A 7,991-nucleotide genomic window follows, 5' to 3' on the forward strand; every position below is an offset into this window, starting at 1 on the left:
GGGGGGGGGAATAGGCATACAATAAAGATAGAGGTGGCAAAGGAAAAGGTTTATAATGAGTTTTATGTGAGGCTGGACATTAAGGAAGGCTAAAAGGATTCGTATTGATTGGCTAGGCAGAGAGATGAGCTGGAAAGCATGTGCTGCAGGTTACAGTGGTTAAGGACAGAGATGTAGAAATGCACTAATATGTGAAGAGACTATACTGGAAGGAGTACTTTAAAGAGATGATGGATATGGAAAACGAGAGAGAAATGGAGGACAAACGGAGGAAAGTTAGTGAATCAGGAAGTATGACAAAAGTCAGGGCAGCTATTAAGAGGATGCATACCTGTGAAGGTCTAGGAGAGAGGCCAGTGGACTTTTTAACCAGATTAGTTAATGCCATATCAAAGTGGCAGAAGTGTTCTGGTACTGATTTTCAAGAACAAGTGGAATAAGACTGATGTGTTGCACCTTGGAAGTTAGGCAAAGTTGCTGAAGCCATGTTGAGAGAAGAGGTGCTGATCAGTATGGCTTCATGCTGTGATGTTTTTTTTTTGAGAGGGTCAGTGGATAAGTATAGAGAATGCCAGACAACGTTGATATGATAGAGAACCAAGAAAAGAACTGCATAAGGAAGCCAGGAGAGGAATGACAGTGAGATGGTGCTGAGACGTGTGGTAGGCTTGACAGATGGGTTCAAAGTCAGGGTGGGATCACATCATGAACCTCTACTTGTTTGTGATGGTGATGGACAGGTTGACAGATAAGGTCAGGAAGGCGTCTCCATCAACTATGACGTTTTCAGACAGCATTATGATCTGTGGTGAGAGTGGGGAGCAGGTGGAAGAGAGCCTGTAAAGGTGGAGGCATGCTCTGGACAGAAGAATAAATATCAGTAGAAGTAAGACCAACTCCATGTGTATTAATGAGAGGTAGACAGGTGGAAAACATGTAGTAGTAGAGGTACTGCCAGGCAGAAGGAAAAGAGGAAGGTGACAGTAGTAAAAGATTACAATGCAGAATGTTAGTGTGACAGAAGCAGATGATAGAGATAGGACCAGATAGAGGCAGACTATTCGCTGCGTGGACACTAAAGGGAGCAGCTGAAAGAAGACACATAACAACACGTCCTATCAATTTATAAAATTCTACCATTAAGACCTTTTATGTGTAATCTTTTTAGGTCACATGTTGCTTTGGCTAATACGCTAATGTTGCTAAGGCTCCAATCAGGCCGGCTTAGAGAATCTTCCTGCTTAGGAAATATGTGTATTCCCTGACTGGTTGACAAATGGATTGTGGAGGTTGCTGGCTGTCTCTAGGTGAGGGTGCGCCACCAAAAACCTATTGATTATTTTGTTTGAAAGCAAATTGTATTTTGCAAGGAAGATACCGACTTGTCTGCAAACACTTGCTAACTAACTGAAACTTGAAAAACTATGTAAAGTGAAAATGGGGACCACTCACCAATTTGAAGCTGCAAACAACAGCTCTCAAAAGGCTAAACTTTAACTTTAACTGTGTTGCACTCTTCACTTTCTTGTAACCACTGCAATTGCAAGGAGGTTTTTGGTGCAGCCATCAACTCTTGGCAACTAATTTCACCCAGTGAAAATACGCAGACTTGTCAATCACTCAGGGAATATACCTTTTTGCCCTGCAACTGAGGTTGTCAGACAGTCACCAACTAGTCTTTAGGCCTGTGTGTGTCTGGGAGTTTAGCAACTGTTTTCAAAGTAGTTTTTAGTAGTTGCATGATCTTTCTAGTTTCCTGTTTTTGCCACCAGAATACAAATGCAACTGCAATGACATAACCCAGATCCATTCCGTGGAGTCTGTTTAAAGACTTGCAACCATAATCAGCTTTGTTTTACTTCAAAGAGTGACAGCCTTTTTAATCTTTTTAAACTTTTGATGTTGATGACCAAACTGTTTTGTGCTGCTTTCTATGTGCTTCCCTTTTTATTCGCTTCAAGGCTTTCTATTGCAGCCCTAAGCCCAACCATAACCATAACCTTACATTTATAGACTCTTTCCACACCGCTCTCATGCTTCGCAACCCGTAACATATAGACAGGTTGGGTGCCCGAAAGCGTAACATAGCGACGACTTGTCATATAGCATCGGTATGTTACATTTTGGGATGAGAACGTATTTGCTTTACCATGAAGTTTTGACATTACAGACATTTTTTGCTCTGCAAATTTTCTAAAAATGAACACTGCTTTATTCTTCTGTCAGTTCATTTCTTCATGTTGAAAACATACAGCTACAACTATCATTCCTTTACAATTCTCAGTTTCCTTCGTATTCTTCTCCCCTCTCCTGACACACATTTTCCTTTTCTCCTCCATCCTCTACCTGAAATAGAAGCCCATTTTCCTTTGTGCCAAGCCCTTTATTGACTGTCTCTTATTCTGTCACTCCTTTCATTTCAAATCAATCTTTTCATTATTTGAATCTAAGTTTGGTCTTTTCCCTTGATCCCCTCTTTTCCTTTTATCCATTTTTGCTCTAAATCTCCTAAATCTCTCAATTGATTTCCCTTTTTGCTTTATCTTCTCTGCTCTCCCCATCACCTCCCACTTCTTCATTCTACATGGTAGCTTTCCCGTCTGTATTGTTTCATTGGTCCCTGAAATGACTTTCACCATGATCAATCAGAGGGTAATCTTCCCAACTGAGAGTCATTCCTTCAAGTTACTTGTACAGCAACATTTTTCCTTCCCTCCATGCTGTTCCCTTCCTCTTCTCTGTAAGCCCTCATTATTTTCATCCCGCTCTTCCTTATCCTTCACCAAGTCTGTGCTCCTTCTCGCCATCATTGCTCTTTTACACTCATCTTCCCTCTCTGACACCAACCCTTCACCTTGTAACACCATCATCATCCTCATCAACTCCCCCTACATTGCCATGACAACAACTCAAACAGTGTTGTCATGGCAGCCCTATCAACTAATTGAGGCAATTTTGACTGAGCAGCAGCTGCCGTAACCATGCTGTCCCGACCCCCTCCTCTGTTTCCTCCCCCATCTCCATCTTCTTCTACTTCTACCCTGCCCCCACCTCCTTTTGGATTAAAAAAAGAAAAAGAATTGCACTTTTTTTTACACAATCAACAAAGCTAATCTTAATACTAATTACAGTTGGGCAGTAACTATGAAATGAATAACATATAAAACTACATAAATGTAGCCACCGATCAATCATAGGTCTTATGACAAATGATACACCTCTTCAGATGGTTGAAAATCTTATTTATTTACTGGTACAGAGGAAAGTTGCTATCGCAGCACTGGCCACTGGAAAGTAGGTTAAGAAATGATATGTATTTAACCAAGTTTTATTTATATAGCAAGAGCAGTTCATCATGGGACGTCCCTCAGAAGCCTGAATCTATAGTAGCTTATCTAAAAGATAAACTTTATTAAAGTAATATTGGAAACCCAAGTGTAAAAGCAGAGACGGCGTCTGCCTCGTGAACCCAAGCTGGAGGGTGGTTCCACATGTAAAACCACCCTGACACTCTGAGAGCAAAATGCAGCGCTGGGATAATCAGGTAGAGAACCTTATCTACAAGAGTCTGTTAATGAACAGTAAGTGTGACTTTTTGATCTTTTCATTTTTCTGCAGCACAAGTGGGCATTAGTCATGTCTAAATTTGTTCTGTGGCTAGTTAGGTTGCGTATAATGTCATAAAAGTGGGTGATGAGCACCTCTGAGAAATGTTGCTAATAGTGTAGCCTTCTGCTAATTGCAGCTAAAGGCTAATTCAGAAAATAGAATATGAAATATGTGCATGTGCTCATTTTGGGAGAGGCACTTATGACAGTGTCCCTCACTGTCATTATTTTGAAATTCACTTGTTTAGTTTTTAGATTACTTTATACATTTTAGTAATCTGATAACACGTGATACACTAATAACTGACATCTACTAGTAGCACATTAAACTGTGTTGTGTCTGGGTTTCTTAGCTGTTGTGAATTTGAGCTTCATCATTAACATTTATAATACAATGCTTGAGAATCAGAAACACACAGTTCACTTCTCACTACAAGTGCCAATTAGGTTTGTGTTGTGTTGGTTAGCATAATTATGCTGTGTACTTGACTGTATTCAGAGAGACGTTTGATGAAGCACCACATTTAGGAACTGAGTTGGCATCGGCATGAAACATAGCTAGTGTTTTGGTTTGAGGAGATCATCATGGATCACAGCCTTTTTCTAACCTCACCCACATTTTTAATAGTATATATACATACATTTTCAACCCTGTTCAACAACAAAAAATTGAACTAACAAAAACTATGAAATATGTACTTACACTTGGCAGTAAGGGGAAAAAGTGTAGTTGGAAATGTTATATTCTACAAAGTAACTGCCTTTTCATTTTGATACAGCTTCTCACATTCTTGGCATTTTTTCCTGCCAGTTTCACAAGATTTTACTGTATGTGCTATAAATAAGATGAAATGAAAGCTAAAGCTCATATCTACTTTTGTCTCATTTCCATATTTTTCAAATGCAAATGCCTAAATTAAAGATGTACAGTTGTAGGGGAACTGGGAAGCCAGACCTGACAGATGTCTCTGGATGTGTTGTGCGTCTTCAAATAACTGCAAACATTTTTAAATTTTTGCATCTCAAGTTTCAGCTGCATCAGCTGCATACACAACTGAGTAACAAACAGGAAACACTTCTATAGGCACTAAAATGATACTAAAAGCTTCTTTCCTTTAAGAATACTGACACTACACATTGGATTCATTTTCAAAACAATCTGAAAATGAAACTTTTTCCTCTTATTATCAACACTTTATCTTTCTCCCCTCTGTCTCCCTCCCCCTGCCTTCTTTCTGAAATTGTTTTGTAGGTTCCCCTTCCTCCGCTCACTCCTTGAAGATGCGCTTGAAGGTTTTCCCCTTGTAGCCACAGGGGACAACAAGCGCTGATGTTACTGGAAAAGGGTGGTGGTGGGTGAGAAGAAAGAGTGAGGTTTGCTCATCCACACAGATGCACATGCAAATTACACTGTGCAGATTTGAGTGTGGACACAGGAACGTACACACAATTCCCTGATGTGCGTTAGTGTGCAATTCAGCGTGATTGCTGAGGGGGCTTGTTGGGCCCTTAGCCCTTGGTAAGAGCTTAGACACTAAGGATGTTTTATATCCCATGGATATTTGTTTATGCAAATGTTAAGATTTATTAAAATAACCCCTCCCCCTCCTTCACATCCCAATCTGTGACAGCTTTTAGTGCTTGTATTAAATACTGACCAGTCTTGTGTAAACAGAATGAGTGTGAAGTAGTGCGTTGCTGGGAAAATATACTGTATATTCATATTTTCTATATTCAAATGAGAACTTCTTTTCAGGGTAAATTTATTGTTGCTTTGTAACATGGCTGGAATTTTTCTTGTTAAATTATGAGACCCCTTCAAAGTAGAAAAACAATAAAACCTTTTCACTGAATTTGATGGAGTGAAAAGAAAAATGTTGTGTTGTGCTGTTTTAAAATTCTGTTTCTTGATTAGATTCCCATCTTAGCCAGGCAGATGATTTATATGATCTATTCATGTGAGAGTGTACATGCACCATCATATGGTGCAACCGCAACCAATGTGAAAGAACTCGGCAACAGTGCATGTTGAGTTTGTTTGTCAAACTGGAGCCTCTAAAAAGAAAAAGAAAAAGGCTGGGGTGGAAGTAAACGGAGCCACGCATGTTTGTCATCTTGTTTGCACATAAACCCATTCTTAATTAATGTATGCCTGTGCATATATCGCGTGTGGGGAATTGCCATTGCATGCATTTGTACATTTTTCTGGGCATGCAGCAAAACAAAAAGGAGGAAAAAACGAGCAGTGCTCAGATTTGTGATCAAATGTGTGCCATACTTCTCTTGCATGCAAAGTCAAGTAACTCTCCAGGCCAATTACTAGAAGTGACTATCGTGCCACAGCCACAGGGTAGATTTAAAAAGCTCAGGGAGGAGGTGTCACATCAACAAGAAGTGCTGTCAATGAAGCGGGCTTTGGCAAAATGATCAAAAAACGCTCACGGTGAAAAGGGAAAACTTGCGTGCCGGGGTGCACATTAAAATTCTAATGCTATTTAGACACAGCTGACATATTTAAATGTGAACTTATCATCTTCTTCTTTGTACAATATAGATTTCCCTTAAACGAAACTAAGCAGGAGTCTTTTGAATATATGAGACTAATGCCGCTGGAGTTGGAATCGGGAGTGATGTATGTGTGAGCATGGCGTGACAGGCGGGTGGTGTTTGAGAGTCAAAGGAGAGCAGTGGTGGAGGGGTTGTGCACGGGAGCGCTCTTGCTCACCCGTCGGCTTATCTGCTTTCTACAGAGGAATTTCTTTTTACAACACTCTGTCCACGCATGATCGTACTTATCTCTTCGGCCACTTAGCTGGAAGGTACCCTATCACACACAGAGCGCGGAACAGAAGAAGCAGCAGAGCAGCTGCCTGTGACTCTCTCTGCCTTATGCTAGGATGGTCTGAACACCACCTGATGTTAGGGTTAAGGAAGTCCCAATGTGATATAAAGACTTACTGACTGATGGGCTGAAGCAGGAAAAAAGACATCTGCATGCTGCTTTATTCAGCATCCAGCAGCAGTGACATCCAACTTTTTTTTACTGGGCTCTAAGAACTCATAAAAGAAGCTGGAAAGAACTGTTCATACACCAAGAAGGTGCACATGGTGTTCTTCTTTCTGCTGGGAGAGAGCTGCAAACAGCCTTCATGTCTTTATAGGGAAAGGTGTAAAATATTATATTGTTTTTGACAACAAACATTTTAGGTATACTTTATGATGCAGTTACCTACAGGGCCTCAATGTTGAAAGTTAATGTTGAATGTAACCTGTTGGACATCCATTCATCCAGGTTCTGTGAAACACATCTTTTAAGAAGTGTCGAGGTGGCATTCAGATGCCTGAATGATCTCACCTAGCTATTTTCTATGCTGAAGAGTAGCAGCTCTAGCCTGAGTCCCTCCTGAGTGACAAAGCCCTTCACCCAGTCTACAAGCCTGAGGCCAGACACTCCGTAGAGGAAACCCATTTTCACCATTTGTGTATGTGATGTTATTCTTTCAGTTAGTACTCTCAGCCTGTGGCTGTAGGTAAAGGCGTGAATGCAGATGGACTGGTAAATAAACGGATTCGCTTACACGCTCAGTTCTCTCTTTACCACAGTGTTCGTATCATTGCTGGTGCTGCACCGGCCTGTCAGTCAGTCTCCTGCTCCACTTTTGCCTAACACTTGTGAACAATATCCCGAGATACTTGATCTCCTCCACTTGGGGCAGCAACTCCTCCCTGACCCAGAATGTGCACTCCACCCTTTTCTGGTTCAGTATCATGGCTTCACATTTCCAACAATATTTACAAATGCTTCCTCTGTCCTCTAGTGCCATTTATCCACCTGAAACAGTTTAGTGTGAGTTGTCCAGTTTTAGAAGTCTAAAAAGTCTAAAAAGTAAAAAAAAAACAAATAAACAAAAATATTGAAAAGTGGCAAGTAATGTGACCCAAACTGCCCTTCAAGCTATGTCTGTTTGAGTGCACATTAATAATTCTATTAATGTCCTATTGTTTCTAACTAAATAATTAGCACATGTCAGTGGAAATAAAATTTCAATTTGCCGCTGACTTAATGAATGTATAGCTAAAATGCTGAATTGTATGCCTGTGGTTTCTAAAAACACACCCAGTACTGTTAACACAGTGTATAGCATATACACAAAATGTACTTATGTAGAAACAGTTGCACACAAGCAGCCAAACATTCACAGTGGAACTGCTAGTCATGAATAAGTAATGGGTGTGATAATGCAGATGGATGAGACCTTTGGAGCTCATGCAAAAGGGCCAGGGTCAGGAGGACTGTTATTTGATATTCAGCCATGGCATTTTCTCTGCTGCGCCACACACACACACACACACACACACGCACGCACGCACGCACGCACGCAC

Source organism: Pundamilia nyererei, unplaced genomic scaffold (genome assembly GCF_000239375.1).
Source record: "Pundamilia nyererei isolate P.nyererei 1_Seehausen unplaced genomic scaffold, PunNye1.0 scaffold00116, whole genome shotgun sequence".
Taxonomy (NCBI): Eukaryota; Metazoa; Chordata; class Actinopteri; order Cichliformes; family Cichlidae; genus Pundamilia; species Pundamilia nyererei.